At 48.7% G+C, this 13,579-nt stretch overlaps 1 long non-coding RNA gene across 1 annotated transcript; it reads right to left on the bottom strand.

Moving 5' to 3' along the window:
- Positions 1-3,082: 3,082 nt before the first annotated feature.
- Positions 3,083-10,411, bottom strand: LOC135810771 (uncharacterized). The gene is made up of 5 exons (XR_010552378.1): positions 10,352-10,411; positions 4,307-4,364; positions 3,812-3,868; positions 3,453-3,507; positions 3,083-3,140 (listed from the first exon to the last, which is right to left on the bottom strand). It is a non-coding gene; the product is annotated as an uncharacterized LOC135810771 (long non-coding RNA).
- Positions 10,412-13,579: the final 3,168 nt, after the last annotated feature.

Here is a 13,579-nt window from a genome sequence, read left to right as displayed (position 1 = left end):
GTGAATCTTCACTTTGCGACTAAACTATTCACAGCAGTGCCAAATTTTCTGGGTTACTGAATGTGGGTGCCAGCGCCCTCCAAGCAAACCAAAAATCAAATAAATGCGACCACTGACAATGCAGCTGGGTCATGTTATAGAGAGGTACATTGAAATTCAAAGGTCAGCACAAATGGTCAAAATCCGACATTTTCTCACCTTTCTGCCCGTTCGCAGCTCAGAAACAGACAATGACCATCCTCATCTCCTTCTGTAGCTGGACATAGACAAGTGCACCAAGAAAAAGAGCCACATTTCTCTAAAGAACTCGCCCAGGGCTGCTGAAAGCTGAAAAATAACCTTTCTGACAGTTTGGGGCTTTTTACCCGTGAATCTTCACTTTGCGACTAAACTATTCACAGCAGTGCCAAATTTTCTGGGTCAATAAATGTGGGTGCCAGCGCCCTCCAAGCAAACCAAAAATCAAATCAATGCGACCACTGATATTACAGCTGGGTCATGTTATAGAGAGGTACATTGAAATTCAAAGGTCAGCACAAATGTTCAAAATCCGATATTTTCTCACCTTTCCGCCCGTTAATAGCTCAGTAACAGACAATGACCATCCTAATCTCCTTGTGTAGCTGGACATAGACAAGTGCACCAAGAAAAAGAGCCACATTTCTCTGAAGAACTCGCCCAGGGCTGCTGACAGCTGAAAAATAACCTATCTCACAGTTTGGGGCTTTTTACCCGTGAATCTTCACTTTGCGACTAAACTATTCACAGCAGTGCCAAATTTTCTGGGTCAATAAATGTGGGTGCCAGCGCCCTCCAAGCAAACCAAAAATCAAATCAATGCGACCACTGATATTACAGCTGGGTCATGTTATAGAGAGGTACATTGAAATTCAAAGGTCAGCACAAATGTTCAAAATCCGATATTTTCTCACCTTTCCGCCCGTTAATAGCTCAGTAACAGACAATGACCATCCTAATCTCCTTCTGTAGCTAGACATAGAAAAGTGCACCAAGAAAAAGAGCAACATTTCTCTAAAGAACTCGCCCAGGGCTGCTGAAAGCTGAAAAATAACCTTTCTGACAGTTTGAGGCTTTTTACCCGTGAATCTTCACTTTGCGACTAAACTATTCACAGCAGTGCCAAATTTTCTGGGTCACTGAATGTGGGTGCCAGCGCCCTCCAAGCAAACCAAAAATCAAATCAATGCGACCACTGACAATGCAGCTGGGTCATGTTATAGAGAGGTACATTGAAATTCAAAGGTCAGCACAAATGGTCAAAATCCGACATTTTCTCACCTTTCTGCCCGTTTGCAGCTCAGAAACAGACAATGACCATCCTCATCTCCTTGTGTAGCTGGACATAGACAAGTGCACCAAGAAAAAGAGCCACATTTCTCTAAAGAACTCGCCCAAGGCTGCTGAAAGCTGAAAAATAACCTATCTCACAGTTTGGGGCTTTTTACCCGTGAATCTTCACTTTGCGACTAAACTATTCACAGCAGTGCCAAATTTTCTGGGTCAATAAATGTGGGTGCCAGCGCCCTCCAAGCAAACCAAAAATCAAATCAATGCGACCACTGATATTACAGCTGGGTCATGTTATAGAGAGGTACATTGAAATTCAAAGGTCAGCACAAATGTTCAAAATCCGATATTTTCTCACCTTTCCGCCCGTTAATAGCTCAGTAACAGACAATGACCATCCTAATCTCCTTCTGTAGCTAGACATAGAAAAGTGCACCAAGAAAAAGAGCAACATTTCTCTAAAGAACTCGCCCAGGGCTGCTGAAAGCTGAAAAATAACCTTTCTGACAGTTTGAGGCTTTTTACCCGTGAATCTTCACTTTGCGACTAAACTATTCACAGCAGTGCCAAATTTTCTGGGTCACTGAATGTGGGTGCCAGCGCCCTCCAAGCAAACCAAAAATCAAATCAATGCGACCACTGACAATGCAGCTGGGTCATGTTATAGAGAGGTACATTGAAATTCAAAGGTCAGCACAAATGGTCAAAATCCGACATTTTCTCACCTTTCTGCCCGTTTGCAGCTCAGAAACAGACAATGACCATCCTCATCTCCTTGTGTAGCTGGACATAGACAAGTGCACCAAGAAAAAGAGCCACATTTCTCTAAAGAACTCGCCCAAGGCTGCTGAAAGCTGAAAAATAACCTATCTCACAGTTTGGGGCTTTTTACCCGTGATTCTTCACTTTGCGACTAAACTATTCACAGCAGTGCCAAATTTTCTGGGTCACTGAATGTGGGTGCCAGCGCCATCCAAGCAAACCAAAAATCAAATCAATGCGAACACTGATATTACAGCTGGGTCACGTTATAGAGAGGTGCATTGAAATTCAAAGGTCAGCACAAATGGTCAAAATCCGACATTTTCTCACCTTTCTGCCCGTTCGCAGCTCAAAAAATGACTATGAACATCCTCATCTCCTTGTGTAGCTGGACATAGACAAGTGCACCAAGAAAAAGAGCCACATTTCCCTGAAGAACTTGCCCAGGGCTGCTGAAAGCTGAAAAATAACCTATCTGACAGTTTGGGGCTTTTTACCCGTGAATCTTCACTTTGCGACTTACCGTATTATCTCTAATATAAGCACAGTCTCCAATAATAGCACGTCTCCAATAATAGAACACCTTGGGGCGGCATTCAAAAAATAAAGTGCTCAGTCTCCATTATAAGCACACTGTGTAAATTCATTATCTGTACCGGCGAAAAAAACCCTGAAATGTGTGTGTCATACATGAATTTGGCATGGCAACATGCCTCTGAAATGAGGTTGAAATAATAATGGAACAGTCTCCAATAAAGGAACGTCTCCATTAATAGCACGGGGCGGAGGTACATTGAAAAAATAAAGGACCGTGCTTATATTAGAGATAATACGGTAACTATTCACAGCAGTGCCAAATTTTCTGGGTCACTGGATGTGGGTGCCAGCGCCCTCCAAGCAAACCAAAAATCAAAACAATGCGACTACTGACATTACAGCTGGGTCATGTTATAGAGAGGTACATTGAAATTCAAAGGTCAGCACAAATGGTCAAAATCTGACATTTTCTCACCTTTCTGCCCGTTCGCAGCTCAAAAAAAGACTATGAACATCCTCATCTCCTTGTGTAGCTGGACATAGACAAGTGCACCAAGAAAAAGAGCCACATTTCCTTGAAGAACTCGCCCAGGGCTGCTGAAAGCTGAAAAATAACCTATCTGACAGTTTGGGGCTTTTTACCCGTGAATCTTCACTTTGCGACTAAACTATTCACAGCAGTGCCAAATTTTCTGGGTCACTGCATGTGGGTGCCAGCGCCCTCCAAGCAAACCAAAAATCAAATCAATGCGACCACTGACATTACAGCTGGGTCATGTTATAGAGAGGTACATTGAAATTCAAAGGTCAGCACAAAATATGGTCAAAATCCCACATTTTCTCACCTTTCTGCCCGTTCTCAGCTCAGAAAATGATAATGACCATCCTCATCTCCTGTAGCTGGACATAGACAAGTGCACCAAGAAAAAGAGCCACATTTCTCTGAAGAACTCGCCCAGGGCTGCTAAAAGCTGAAAAATAACCTATCTGACAGTTTGGGGATTTTTACCCGTGAATCTTCACTTTGCGACTATCCACAGCAGTGCCAAATTTTCTGGGTCACTGAATGTGGGTGCCAGCGCCCTCCAACCAAACCAAAAATCAAATCCATGCGACCACTGATATTACAGCTGGGTCATGTTATAGAGAGGTACATTGAAATTCAAAGGTCAGCACAAATGGTCAAAATCCGACATTTTCTCACCTTTCTGCTGTTGGCAGCTCAGAAACAGACAATGACCATCCTTATCTCCTTCTGTAGCTGGACATAGACAAGTGCACCAAGAAAAAGAGCCACATTTCTCTAAAGAACTCGCCCAGGGCTGCTGAAAGCTTTCTGCCCGTTCGCAGCTCACAAAATGACAATGACCATCCTGATCTCCTTGTGTAGCTGGACACAGACGAGTGCACCAAGAAAAAGAGCCACATTTCTCTAAAGAACTCGCCCAAGGCTGCTGAAAGCTGAAAAATAACATATCTGACAGTTTGGGGCTTTTTACCCGTGAATCTTCACTTTGCGACTAAACTATTCACAGCAGTGCCAAATTTTCTGGGTCACTGAATGTGGGTGCCAGCGCCCTCCAAGCAAACGAAAAATCAAATCAATGCCACCCCTGGTATTACAGCTGGGTCATGTTATAGAGAGGTACATTGAAATTCAAAGGTCAGCACAAATGGTCAAAATCCGACATTTTCTCACCTTTCTGCCCGTTCGCAGCTTATAAAATGACAATGACCATCCTGATCTCCTTGTGTAGCTGGACACAGACGAGTGCACCAAGAAAAAGAGCCACATTTCTCTAAAGAACTCGCCCAGGGCTGCGGAATGTGAGATATTGCATACGATCGCCAGACAGCCTCGTTCTCTCGCTCTCTCTCTCTCTCTCTCTCTCTCACTATCTCTCTTTCTCTTTTGATCTTCCTTTCTCCATTCTTGATTATCTCATTCTTGATTATCACCAACTCCTCTCTCGCATTTACCTGAGCTTACAGTCTTCTCCTTGTATCTTCGTGTTTTCCCGCACTATCGCCTTTCGCCGTTGGAAAGCGTACGGTAGCTTGATTTGCTGGCGGTTTGCTTCACTGTCCTTTGTTCTTTGAGTTTTCTCCTTCGAGACAAGAGAGACATATTTTTCCTTACAATGAATCTTCGAGACTGATTCCAGAAATTGTAAATTGGTCCTTCGAGCCTCTCAGACGATGGCTGACGTAGTGAAGCGGAAGATCGCCAAAGCGAAGGCGAAGGCAACCTTCACGAACCTTCGCCGCGGACTACTCGTCGCCATCGACGAACCAGACTTAGACAAAGACAAGATCAAGTACAATCTTGTTTTACTTGAGAACGGCCTGAACGCCGTGATGGAGATTATCACCGAGTTATCCAGCGCATGTAGTACCAGTCAGGACAGTGTGTTTCTTGATGGTCTTTGCAAGGATGCTGATGATCTGGAAAACCAGTATACAGATGCTGTTACTCGTGCGAGTACAGTTTTGGCTAGCATGAGCCGTTACAATAGTACGTGCACCAGCGAGGCGACGGGTGTGCGGTACTCACGCAACCCTGATCGAGTACGAGAGTATTTGGAGTCTGTGTCTGCGGCAAGGACAGTGCGAGCTGCACAGGATCAGTTACAACAGGAATCCACACACGTAGAATCTACACATATGCAGAGTAGCACCACAGGTAGTGCGAATGTCAGTGTGTCTTTGGGTGCACCTACACAGGCTACAGCTGCTCTGTCCAGTGCAAGTAGACCTACGCAGGGCCAGGCCGTCCCGTCGTATGAGTACCATGTCCATGAGTACAGCGTTGACCAAGGTCCGCCCGACATACATGTCAACAGGGATCCGGTATACCCACATGCGGCGCTCACTGATGACCTCGAGGTCAAGCCTCCGCGTGGGCTGATGGCCACAGCTACAGAGAGCCTCTCAAATCCGAGGTCAACATCGCCGGCTCAGCCGCCGTGCACGGAGTTTTCGAACTCCCCGATGCAGCAGTCGTACGCAGAGTTTTTGAACTCTCTGGCTTCGCAGCAGCCGCCGTGTACGGAGTTTTCGAACTCTCGGCCGCACGCGCAGCCGTCGTACACGGCGTCTTCGAACTCTCTGGCTTCGCAGCAGCCGCCATGCACGGAGTTTTTGAACTCTCGGCCGCAGCCATCGTACACGGCGTCGAGCTCTCCGGCTTCGCAGCAGCCGCTGTACACAGAGCTCTCGAGCTCCGTGCCGCAGCCGGCCCACTCAGCGCCACGACAGTCGTCAACACAGGTCAGGCAGCAGCCGCCGTACACAGCGTTGTCAAGTACAAGTAGTTCGGTGCAGCAGCCGTCCTACTCTGCGCCACAGCAGTCGTCAACGCAGGTGCAGCAGCCTCTGTACACAGCGTTTTCCAGTAGTTCGGTGCAGCAGCCGTCCTACTCTGCGCCACAGCAGTCGTCAACGCAGGTGCAGCAGCCTCTGTACACAGCGTTTTCCAGTAGTTCTCTGCAGCAGCCGTCGCACTCGGTGCCACGACAATCGTCGACGCAGGCCACACAGCAGCAGCTGTCCACCGTGCTTTTAAGTTCCGCACAGCAACCGCTGCAGCTGCCACCGCACGCAGCGCCGCCGCAGCAGCCGCCGCACGCAGCGCCGCAGCAGCCGATGTACACAGCGTTTTTAAGTTCCGCACAGCAACCGCTGCAGCTGCCGCCGCACGCAGCGCCGCAGCAGCCGCCGCACGCAGCGCCGCAGCAGCCGTCGCACGCAGCGCCACAGCTGCCGCCGCACGCAGCACCACAGCAACCGTCGTACGCATTGTCGACGCCTGACCAGACTAGGAGCGGCTTCCGACCATACAGTCAAAACCCGACGCTGTCATCGCAGTCAGCACGTTTACCCATTACGCCGCAATTGTCGCCACCTGCACTGACTCCCTCACCTGACAGTTCCTCAGGTCAAAGTCCACACAGTGCGGCACCATCTGATGTCTATCGCCATTTGAAGAAGATCACCATCCCAACTTTCAGTGGCCCCATTCCTCCTGAATGCCACCATACACCACCACATGGATCAGTATGCTGCCGACGATCCGCAACACGTCGAGCAGCTCATCAAGTCGCTGTACGTGGACGATGTCGCTGGTGGTGATACCGATGAAGAAGCAGCATACACCTTCTACGTGAAATCGAAGGTGCATCTCGCTGAGGCAGGCTTCAACCTGCGCAAGTTTGCTTCCAACTCAGAGCAATTGATGGCTCGAGCACACGGCGACGAAAGCGATGCGGGCTCCAGCGCAACAGACCGTACCACAGTAACCCAAGATGTGCAGTCGTACGCCAAGAGCACGCTGAACACCGACGCCAGCCTTCGCCAGCAGCACGAGAAGGTCCTGGGCCTCCCATGGAATCGCAAGGCAGACACGCTGGTCTTAGATGTCCGTGCTGTATTCGCCGAAGTGGCTGTTGACACCATCACCAAGCGCCAAGCACTGTCAGCATCATCCCGGATATTCGACCCACTCGGCTTCATCACGCCAGTGACGGTGGCACTCAAGATGTTTATCCAGGAACTGTGCAAAGCCAAACTGGAATGGGACCAGCCGCTAGTGGGAGAGCAGCTGGCAACTTGGCGTACGCTCGTCACTGGTCTCGCCACGATGGAGCCAGTCAGCCTTCCCCGGTGGTATTTCCATGGCGCCAGTTCCCAAGCAACAGTTTCGCTTCATGGATTCTGCGATGCATCCGTCAAGGCGTTCGCAGCAGTAGTGTACCTGGTCAGCCACGGGAAAGGAGACACGCAAGTCCAACTAGTTGCAGCACGCAGCCGAGTTACACCCGTCGCTAAACAGTCCATCCCGCGCTTGGAGCTCATGGCGGCGCTAGTCCTGGCCCGACTCGTGTCGTCGGTGCTATCGGCATTGACTGGCGCAGTTAACATCGAGGAGGTCCGCTGTTGGACGGATTCGCAAGTCGCGCTAAGTTGGATTATCGGAGAGCAGCACGAGTGGAAGCAGTTCGTGGAGAACCGTGCGCAATCCATCCGACGTCTTGTCCCGTCATCAGCTTGGCAGTATTGCCCAACTGACTCCTGTTTGTTCTTCGACTCTAAATAAACAAAAACAACAACAACAACAACTCCAACCCTGCAGATCTGCCGTCACGGGGAGTGAAGCCGAACCAGCTGGAGCAGACCATCTGGTACTCTGGACCGTCGTGGCTCGCCACTGCGAAGTGCAACCCCGACGGAGCTAGTCCTCCTCCTACACGAGCAGTAGAAGCGATGTCCGAACTGAAGAAGGGCCAGCCGACAGCTGCCCTGCTCACCGGGTCAAAGGCACCAGAGGTCGACATCGGGCAGATTGTCGACATCAGCCGCTTCAGCGACGTCGACAAGCTACTACGAGTCACGGTTCTAGCGCTGAAGTTTGTCAGTCGCTTGCAACAGAAGCCTGACCCCGAAGTTCACTCGGCAATGGCGTATGCGCAGTCGCTCTGGCTGAAGGATGTGCAGCGGTCGGTCGTCAGGGACCCCAAGTTCTCAAGTTGGCAGAAAGAGTTCGAAATCTTTTGCGACGACTCTGGCATCTTGCGCTGCAAAGGTCGGCTGCAGAAAGCGGCACTCACGTTCGAGCAGAAGCATCCCGCTATCCTGCACACCACACACCGGTACACTGACCTGATCGTCATTCGCTGCCACCGCCGAGTCGCTCACAATGGCGTGAAAGAGACACTCACGGAGCTGAGGTCTGCCTACTGGGTCGTCCGTGGTCGCCAGTACATTCGGAGCCTGTTGCTAGCGTGCCGTGTCTGCAAGCGTCTCGAGAGTGGCGTACGTGCCTCCAGCAGCTCCGCCACTGCCAGAATTCCGGACGACAATCGACGCGCCATTCACCTACACTGGCGTCGACTTCGCGGGTCCGCTGTACATCAAAGAGCAGAGTGCTGTGAAGAAGGTGTACATCGCGCTGTTCACCTGTGGCGTTACCCGAGCGATTCATCTGGATCTCGTGCCAGATCTCTCCGCTGAGACGTTTCTGCGCTGTTTCCATCGATTCACAGCCAGATTCGGCATCCCGAAGGAGATGAAGTCGGACAACGCCAAGACGTTCAAGTCCACGGCCAATACCTTGTGCGCGCTGTTCGAACTCGATGAGGTGTCCTCTCAGCTCGACAGCAGGTCTGTGAAATGGTCATTCAACCTCGAAAAAGCCCCCTGGTGGGGTGGCTTTTTCGAGTGGCTGGTCAAGTCCGTCAAGCGCTGCCTCAAGAAGATACTGCAGCAAGCCACAGTCACTTACGAAGAGCTTCTGACCGTGCTCATCGAGATAGAAGCGGTCTTGAACAGTCGCCCATTATCGTTTGTGTCAACCGAAGATCTGGATGAGCCGCTTACGCCGTCACATCTGATGTACGGTCGACGCATACTGTCCACGCCCATGGTGGACCCGGAAGATACAGAGGTTGCTACAGTACAGCGTGACTCACTATTGAAACGCCTCGTCTATGTCAAGTCTCTGATTGACCACTTCTGGTCGCGCTGGACATCGGAGTACCTGCTGGAGCTGAGGAACTCGCATCGCACCGGGAACGCTCGTCGTGGCAGTGACATCCGGGTTGGTGACGTTGTTGTCATCCACGAGCAAGGCGTGCAGCGAGGTATGTGGAGACTCGGCCTAGTTGAGGAGCTCCTGCCGAGCAGTGATGGCAGTGTGCGCGGCGCTACTGTCAAGTGCTCAGCCAATGATGGTCGTCCGTCACGCTTACGTCGCCCGATTCAGCGTCTCTACCCGGTCGAGGTTAGCTCCCGGGCCCAGACTGCTGCTGATGATGTCGGCGCAGAGCAGTTGCCTGCCGCTACTCCAGCTGTTGCTGGTGTGGAGTCGTCCTCGGCGGCCCCCGCTCGCCCGATCCGTGCAGCAGCTCGGCGTGCGCAAGAGTTGCGACACCGCCTCATTGATGCTGGCCGTGTGTAGGTGGAGCTGGACACCATCATGAGCTAGATTAAACTTGTTACTGGATCATGCACAAGTCTCTTTTAAGTTATTTGTGCACCGCAGCAGTCTAATTTGAGTTGCCTTGTTTCTTTCTTTCCTTCGTTTGTCTGGGTGACCTTACACTGATTGCAATATCACGCATGAGTTGAGGCATGCATGGTTCTGATCGCCTCAACTGGGGGGAGTGTGAGATATTGCATACGATCGCCAGACAGCCTCGTTCTCTCGCTCTCTCTCTCTCTCTCACTATCTCTCTCTCTCTTTTGATCTTCCTTTCTCCATTCTTGATTATCTCATTCTTGATTATCACCAACTCCTCTCTCGCATTTACCTGAGCTTACAGTCTTCTCCTTGTATCTTCGTGTTTTCCCGCACTATCGCCTTTCGCCGTTGGAAAGCGTACGGTAGCTTAATTTGCTGGCGGTTTGCTTCACTGTCTTTTGTTCTTTGAGTTTTCTCCTTCGAGACAAGAGAGACATATTTTTCCTTACAATGAATCTTCGAGACTGATTCCAGAAATTGTAAACGGAAAGCTGAAAATAACCTCTCACAGTTTGAGGCTTTTTACCCGTGAATCTTCACTTTGCGACTAAACTATTCACAGCAGTGCCAAATTTTCTGGGTCACTGAATGTGGGTGCCAGCGCGCTCCAAGCAAACCAAAAATCAAAACAATCCGACCACTGACATTACAGCTGGGTCATGTTATAGAGAGGTACATTGAAATTCAAAGGTCAGCACAAATGGTCAAAATCCGACATTTTCTCACCTTTCTGCCCGTTCGCAGCTCAAAAACAGACAATGACCATCCTCATCTCCTTCTGTAGCTGGACATAGACAAGTACACCAAGAAAAAGAGCCACATTTCTCTAAAGAACTCGCCCAGGGCTGCTGAAAGCTGAAAAATAACCTTTCTGACAGTTTGGGGCTTTTTACCCGCGAATCTTCAATTTGCGACTAAACTATTCACAGCAGTGCCAACTTTTCTGGGTCAATGAATGTGGGTGCCAGCGTCCAAAAAACCAAACCAAAAATGAAATCAATGCGACCATGGACAACGCAGCTGGGTCATGTTATAGAGAGGTACATTGAAATTCAAAGGTCAGCACAAATGGTCAAAATCCGACATTTTCTCACCTTTCTGCCCGTTCGCAGCTCAAAAAATGACTATGAACATCCTCATCTCCTTGTGTAGCTGGACATAGACAAGTGCACCAAGAAAAAGAGCCACATTTCTCTGAAGAACTCGCCCAGGGCTGCTGAAAGCTGAAAAATAACCTATCTGACAGTTTGGGGCTCTTTACCCGTGAATCTTCGCTTTGTGACTGAACTATTCACAGCAGTGCCAAATTTTCTGGGTCAATGAATGTGGGTGCCAGCGCCCTCCAAGCAAACCAAAAATCAAATCAATGCGACCACTGATATTACAGCTGGGTCATGTTATAGAGAGGTACATTGAAATTCAAAGGTCAGCACAAATGTTCAAAATCCGACATTTTCTCACCTTTCCGCCCGTTAATAGCTCAGTAACAGACAATGACCATCCTCATCTCCTTATGTAGATGGATATAGACAAGTGCACCAAGAAAAAGAGCCACATTTCTCTAAAGAACTCGCCCAGGGCTGCTGAAAGCTGAAAAATAACCTTTCTGACAGTTTGAGGCTTTTTACCCGTGAATCTTCACTTTGCGACTAAACTGTTCACAGCAGTGCCAAATTTTCTGGGTCACTGAATGTGGGTGCCAGCGCCCTCCAAGCAAACCAAAAATCAAATCAATGCGACCACTGACAATGCAGCTGGGTCATGTTATAGAGAGGTGCATTGAAATTCAAAGGTCAGCACAAATGGTCAAAATCCGAAATTTTCTCACCTTTCTGCCCGTTCGCAGCTCAGAAACAGACAATGACCATCCTCATCTCCTTCTGTAGCTGGACATAGACAAGTGCACCAAGAAAAAGAGTCACATTTCTCTAAAGAACTCGCCCAAGGCTGCTGAAAGCTGAAAAATAACCTATCTGACAGTTTGGGGATTTTTACCCGTGAATCTTCACTTTGCGACTAAACTATTCACAGCAGTGCCAAATTTTCTGGGTTACTGAATGTGGGTGCCAGCGCCCTCCAAGCAAACCAAAAATCAAATAAATGCGACCACTGACAATGCAGCTGGGTCATGTTATAGAGAGGTACATTGAAATTCAAAGGTCAGGACAAATTTTCAAAATACGACATTTTCTCACCTTTCTGCCCGTTCGCAGCTCAGAAACAGACAATGACCATCCTCATCTCCTTCTGTAGCTGGACATAAAAAAGTGCACCAAGAAAAAGAGCAACATTTCTCTAAAGAACTCGCCCAGGGCTGCTGAAAGCTGAAAAATAACCTTTCTGACAGTTTGGGGCTTTTTACCCGTGAATCTTCACTTTGCGACTAAATTATCCACAGCAGTGCCAAATGTTCTTGGTCACTGAATGTGGGTGCCAGCGCCCTCCAAGCAAACCAAAAATCAAATCAATGCGACCACTGACAATGCAGCTGGGTCATGTTATAGAGAGGCGCATTGAAATTCAAAGGTCAGCACAAATGGTCAAGATCCGACATTTTCTCACCTTTCTGCCCGTTCGCAGCTCAGAAACAGACAATGACCATCCTCATCTCCTTCTGTAGCTGGACATAGACAAGTGCACCAAGAAAAAGAGCCACATTTCTCTAAAGAACTCGCCCAGGGCTGCTGAAAGCTGAAAAATAACCTATCTCACAGTTTGGGGCTTTTTACCCGTGAATCTTCACTTTGCGACTAAACTATTCACAGCAGTGCCAAATTTTCTGGGTCACTGAATGTGGGTGCCAGCGCCCTCCAAGCAAACCAAAAATCAAATAAATGCGACCACTGACAATGCAGCTGGGTCATGTTATAGAGAGGTGCATTGAAATTCAAAGGTCAGCACAAATGGTCAATATCCGACATTTTCTCACCTTTCTGCCCGTTCGCAGCTCAGAAACAGACAATGACCATCCTCATCTCCTTCTGTAGCTGGACATACACAAGTGCACCAAGAAAAAGAGCCACATTTCTCTAAAGAACTCGCCCAAGGCTGCTGAAAGCTGAAAAATAACCTATCTCACAGTTTGGGGCTTTTTACCCGTGATTCTTCACTTTGCGACTAAACTATTCACAGCAGTGCCAAATTTTCTGGGTCACTGAATGTGGGTGCCAGCGCCCGCCAAGCAAACCAAAAATCAAGTCAATGCGACCATTGACAACGCAGCTGGGTCATGTTATAGAGAGGTACATTGAAATTCAAAGGTCAGCACAAATGGTCAAAATCCGACATTTTCTCACCTTTCTGCCCGTTCGCAGCTCAGAAACAGACAATGACCATCCTCATCTCCTTCTGTAGCTGGACATAGACAAGTGCACCAAGAAAAAGAGCCACATTTCTCTAAAGAACTCGCCCAGGGCTGCTGAAAGCTGAAAAATAACCTTTCTGACAGTTTGGGGCTTTTTACCCGTGAATCTTCACTTTGCGACTAAACTATCCACAGCAGTGTCAAATTTTCTGGGTCACTGAATGTGGGTGCCAGCGCCCTCCAACCAAACCAAAAATCAAATCAATGCGACCACTGATATTAAAGCTGGGTCATGTTATAGAGAGGTACATTGAAATTCAAAGGTTAGCACAAATGGTCAAAATCCGACATTTTCTCACCTTTCTGCCCGTTCGCAGCTCAGAAACAGACAATGACCATCCTGATCTCCTTGTGTAGCTGGACACAGACGAGTGCACAAAGAAAAAGAGCCACATTTCTCTAAAGAACTCGGCCAAGGCTGCTGAAAGCTGAAAAATAACCTATCTGACAGTTTGGGGCTTTTTACCCGTGAATCTTCACTTTGCGACTAAACTATTCACAGCAGTGCCACATTTTCTGGGTTACTGAATGTGGGTGCCAGCGTCCTACAACCAAACCAAAAATCAAATAAATGCGACCACTGACAATGC

The sequence above is a fragment of the Sycon ciliatum genome, chromosome 2 (assembly GCF_964019385.1).
Source record: "Sycon ciliatum chromosome 2, ocSycCili1.1, whole genome shotgun sequence".
Lineage (NCBI taxonomy): Eukaryota > Metazoa > Porifera > Calcarea > Leucosolenida > Sycettidae > Sycon > Sycon ciliatum.
The sequence above is the reverse complement of the archived record's forward strand: the minus strand, read 5'-3'. Positions and strand labels throughout refer to the sequence as shown.